Raw genomic sequence first — 6,020 nt, forward strand, 5'->3', positions numbered from 1 at the left:
CCTGATGATCTGGCTGAGGCCTGACGTGGGATATGCGCCAGCTGTGAGTCTTTCTAGGAAGTCTGTAAGGGCTTGGCACACCTGAATTGTACAATATTTACCCAGTATTCTTATCAAAATTCTTCAGGCAGATTAAAGCCAAAACTTTAACTTGCCCAGTCAGGAACATTCACTGTCTTCTTGGTAAGCAACTCCAGTATATACTCCAGTTATTGTCCAGCTGAAAGGTGAATAAATATCCCAGTGTCTGGTGGAAAGCAGACTGAACCAGGTTTTCCTCTAGGATTTTGAATTTGCTTAGCTCCATTCCGTAAATCTTTTATCCTGAAAAACGCTGAATGTGTTGTATTGGATTTTCCCCAGACATAACATTTTGTATTCAGGAAAAAAAACGAATTGCTTTGCAACATTTTTTGCAGTATTACTTTAGTGCCTTGTTGCAAACAGGATGTATGTTTTGGAATATTTTGATTCTGTACAGTCTTCCTTCTTTTCACTCTGTCAATTAGGTTAGCATCCATCCTCCAGTTTTCTCCTATCACAGCCATTAAACTGTTTTAAAGTCACCATTGGCCTCATAGTGAAATCCCTGAGCAGTATCCTTCCTCTCCGGCAACTGAGTTCAGAAGGGCGCCTGTGTCTTTGTAGTGACTGGGTGTATTGATACACTATCCAAAGTGCAATTAATAACTTCACCATGCTTAATTTGTTTTTAAAAATTCTACAAATATGATTCCACTTTGATATTATGTGGTATTGTGTGCAGGCCAGTGACAAAAAAATCTAAAATTAATCAATTTTAAATTCAGGCTGTAACACAACAAAATGTGGAAAATGTCAAGGGTTGTGAATACTTTCTGAACGCACTGTAAGTGAATTGTGAAGGTGAATTTGCTTTTAGATCAGTGGCCAACAGAGATCCATCAGTCAAAAAAGGTTGAGGGTGAAATGATTGATCCCTTCTGGTTTGATTGTAATAACTGTTCTGGCTGGTGAGGTGGAAGCGAGAGGAGTGTAGTTGGTTGATAGAGTGATGTAACAGGGCTGTTTGGCATTCCAGTTCCTAATCCTCTGAGAACAACAGCGTGATTTGATTCAGAACCCTGGAGACACAATGAGATGAGAACTACTGTAAAACCACTTTGAGAATAAAATATATTTTAAAAAACTTTCTGCTTCCTGTCATTCATTTAGTTTTATTTGATGCTAAAATATTTGATGGTGTATGTTATTTGTTTCCTCTGACAATTTAATTGACATTTCTTTAGATATGACATCATAGTAACATGAGATCATAATGGGATTCTAAAAAATAATTGTAAGAAACTGTAGTGCCACATTTGACACTTGACACTAGAGAAATATAGTCCCCTTCTAGCAGCAGAGGAGAATAGCTGCTGAAAAATGAGCTCCTGTATATATTGAGATTTAAATGTTTTTTTAGAGTGAAGTACATCAAAAAAATCAAGAGAAAACTGCAAGACTCAATAGAAGACAAAACAAGGAACAAACCAAAAAGACAGGCTTTTGAAAAAGTAACTATTTTTCATAAAATTGTACAGTTATCTTAGCTAGCTGAATTGCTAGCTGAATTGTTTACTTGTTGCTAGGGACTCTCCTGGAAGAAGCTAGCTAGCTTACAAAGAATAACAACAAAAATATCTAGTTAACAGAAGAAAGGAAGACAAAATAAGGACAGAAGAAAAAGGAAAAGAAAAGGACAACAAAGTGAAACCTCTAAAGAAACAAGAGACCATAATACAAGAAACAGCACTATAGAGAGAGAGAAGAAATACACAACATTACTTTATAAGGACTGAATTCTAACATAATTCTGCCAAGCTTGATACAGCTTCAACTAGCACCGACGTGTCAAGTGAGAGGTGTCAAAGCCCATTAGCCCTACAATGGCAGGAGAGTCACACAGTCTACCCCAACCAAATGGAGAGGCCTTAGAAGCTCCCTCCTGCTGTTCAGAGGTAATTAAAATACAGTACACTGTGCATGTAAAGAATAATAAGGCAAGAAAAGATTACAAAATGAAGCTCCTTATGGAAAATCAAGAGACACTTTTTGCTGACTATTACAAAAATGGGAACATCAGCAACCTTATCTTCCACACAAACCATCCCCTGGCATGGCACAGTGCTATATTAGCACACTACCCCCTTGTTATGAGAGCGGGGATTAACGAGGGGTGGAAACTCAGAATACTTGATAACGAGGACTCTGAGTCAAGTAATATAAATATTTATAAGTCCGGAACAGTAATGGCACAGGGTAATCACAAACAGTTTCAGCTGGACTTTCACCTAATCAAAGAATTAGCCCAGCAGGAGAAGCTCTCCCTTGATAAAGATACCCCCCCACACCGAGCGGGTCAGACCAGACCTCTTCATTATGTAACCCCACAGACGAGCAACCCCCAGCAGAGAGTCAACCTCCCAGCACAGATTACCACTCCCTCATTGAAATGAAGGACAAATTCACCCAGCTGGAGATAAGGCAGGTGGAGCTGGAACAGCAGGTGATTACACTTCAGTCAGCACAGACCCAGACAACAGTCCAGCACAACAACAGCCCCTTAACCAGACCCGGAGAGCTGGAGGTGGACAGAGACATATCTGCACTTTGGACAGTGGTGAGACAAATACAACAGGAGAAAGAGGAGCAGAACAGAGCACTAGAGGAGAGTGTCAGACTGCTGGTGGAGGAGAGGTTGAGGGGGATGGAGGAGAGGTTGAGGGGGATGGAGGAGAGGGTGAGGGAGATGGAGGAGAGGTTGAGGGGGACGGCGTGCGACAGAGAACAACCCACTAGAGAGGTGGCTACCCCCACAGAGAAGCCAGCAGAACAGCCCACCTCAGCACCCAACAAAAGTCTCGACACCACAGCAGAACAGTCCACACCAGACCCTGACCATAGAGTCGACATCACAGCAGAACAGACAAATGAAGAACCCCAAGCCCAGCGGCTCTCACCCCCTCTGAGCACCCCCCCTGTCAGCCTGCCTGATAGCCCCTCTGACAACCCCCCCACACCCACTGAGGACAAACACAAGACACAGATTGTACTACTTATGGACTCAAATGGGAAATATATAGAAGAAAAAAAACTTTTTCCCAAACACAGTGTGTCTAAAATCTGGTGTCCAAACACCCAGCGCGCCCTAGACCTTCTGTCTGAGGCCAAACTAGGGTCACCCAGCCACATAATAATACACACAGGCACAAACGACCTGAGAGCACAACAAGAAAGAGTGGCCACAGCACTGAAGGGAGTAATTCAAAAGGCTTCTTCTACTTTCCCCAACGCACAAGTGGTTATCTCCACCCTGCTACCACGAAAAGACTTCCACCCTGCCACAATACAGCGGGTAAATGTAAGTATTTCCGTGATTGTGCCTCAAAACCAAATGTTTTCCTGGCACACCACTCCACCCTGGACTTGAACAGCCTCTATGACCAGGTCCACCTCTACAAGGCAGCAGTGCCCACCTTTGCCCGAACTCTAAAGGACATCGCTCTCAAACGTATCCCCAACACTTCACACAGGAGCAACAGATCAATAGACACCCCACCCAGACCGGCGAGACACCCTCCCAGACCTGCAGGACCCCCTGGACCTACACATAGAGGACCCACGCCAAGAGGAATTACATCCAGACCACCGCACACCCAGACACATCCACACCCCCACCCCAACCAATCAACACCCCCCACGTCAACCATGCCCACACCCCATTTAGGCCCCCTCATATCAGACCTATGCCACTCCTACCCACCCCATGCACCCCACCCCGCAAAGAGGGCCTCAACATGGAAGCCACACATACGCCCAGGTAGTGAGCGGGCAAACAGTCCCAACCCCCACTCTCACACTCGCCCAAGCCAATGGCATGTACCAGATGCTCAGCAGGCTCTGCTCACACTTACTGGCCTGAGGCCAAACCACGACCAACAACATTGGACACTCTATGGAACAAAAAGCATTCACTATATCATCCTGGAATATCCAAGGCCTGAGGTCATCTGCCTTTGGCCTGAAGAGCAGAAACCCGGACTTCACCAAAGAAATCGGTAACACAGACATTGTCATCCTGCAAGAAACCTGGTATAGAGGAGACAGACCCACTGGTTGCCCTCTAGGTTACAGAGAGCTGGTAGTCCCATCCACCAAACTACCAGGTGTGAAACAGGGAAGGGACTCAGGGGGTATGCTAATTTGGTATAGAGCAGACCTAACTCACTCCATTAAATTAATCAAAACAGGAACATTCTACATTTGGCTAGAAATTCAAAAGGAAATTATCCTAACAGAGAAAATGTCCTCCTGTGTGCTACCTATATCCCCCCACTAGAATCCCCATATTTTAATGAAGACAGCTTCTCCATCCTGGAGGGCGAAATCAATCATTTCCAGGCCCAGGGACATGTACTAGTCTGTGGCGACCTAAATGCCAGAACCGGACAAGAACCTGACACCCTCAGCACACAGGGGGACAAACATCTGCCTGGAGGTGACAGCATCCCCTCCCACATATGCCCCCCTAGGCACAACTATGACAACATAACCAACAAAAACGGGTCACAACTCCTGCAGCTCTGTCGCACGCTGGGTATGTACATAGTCAACGGTAGGCTTCGAGGGGACTCCTATGGTAGGTACACCTATAGCTCATCTCTTGGCAGTAGTACTGTAGACTACTTTATCACTGACCTCAACCCAGAATCTCTCAGAGCGTTCACAGTCAGCCCACTGACACCCCTATCAGACCACAGCAAAATCACAGTCTACTTAAACAGAGCAATACTCAATCATGAGGCATCAAAGCCAAAGGAACTGAGTAACATTAAGAAATGCTTAAGATGGAAGGAATGCAGTTTGGAAACCTACCAAAAAACAATTAGGCAACAACAAATTCAATCCCTTTTAGACAATTTCCTGGGTAAAACGTTCCACTGTAATAGTGAAGGTGTAAACCTGGCAGTAGAAAATCTTAACAGTATATTTGACCTCTCAGCTTCCCTATCAAATCTAAAAATCTCAAATAGAAAACCGAAGAAAATTAACAATAATGACAAATGGTTTGATGAAGAATGCAAAAATCTAAGAAAGAAATTGAGAAACCTGTCCAACCAAAAACATAGAGACCCGGAAAACCTGAGTCTACGCCTTCACTATGGTGAATCACTAAAACAATACAGAAATACACTACGGAAAAAGAAGGAACAGCATGTCAGAAATCAGCTCAATGCAATTGAAGAATCCATAGACTCTAACCACTTCTGGGAAAATTGGAAAACACTAAACAAACAACAACACGAAGAATTATCTATCCAAAATGGAGATGTATGGGTAAACCACTTCTCCAATCTTTTTGGTTCTTTAATAACAAAGAACAAAGAGCAAAAACATATACATGATCAAATACAGATCTTAGAATCAACTATTAAAGACTACCAGAACCCACTGGATTCTCCAATTACATTGAATGAGTTACAGGACAAAATAAAAACCCTTCAACCCAAAAAGGCCTGTGGTGTCGATGGTATCCTCAATGAAATGATCAAATATACAGACAACAAATTCCAATTGGCTATACTAAAACTCTTTAACATCATACTTAGCTCTGGCATCTTCCCCAATATTTGGAACCAAGGACTGATCACCCCAATCCACAAAAGTGGAGACAAATTTGACCCCAATAACTACTGTGGAATATGTGTCAACAGTAACCTTGGGAAAATCCTCTGCATTATTATTAACAGCAGACTCGTACATTTCCTCAATGAAAACAATGTACTGAGCAAATGTCAAATTGGCTTTTTACCAAATTACCGTACAACAGACCATGTATTCACCCTGCACACCTAATTGACAACCAAACAAACCAAAACAAAGGCAAAGTCTTCTCATGCTTTGTTGATTTCAAAAAGCCTTCGACTCAATCTGGCATGAGGGTCTGCTATACAAACTGATGGAAAGTGGTGTTGGGGGTAAAACATACGACATTATAA

This window comes from Oncorhynchus nerka, linkage group LG1, assembly GCF_034236695.1.
Source record: "Oncorhynchus nerka isolate Pitt River linkage group LG1, Oner_Uvic_2.0, whole genome shotgun sequence".
NCBI lineage: Eukaryota > Metazoa > Chordata > Actinopteri > Salmoniformes > Salmonidae > Oncorhynchus > Oncorhynchus nerka.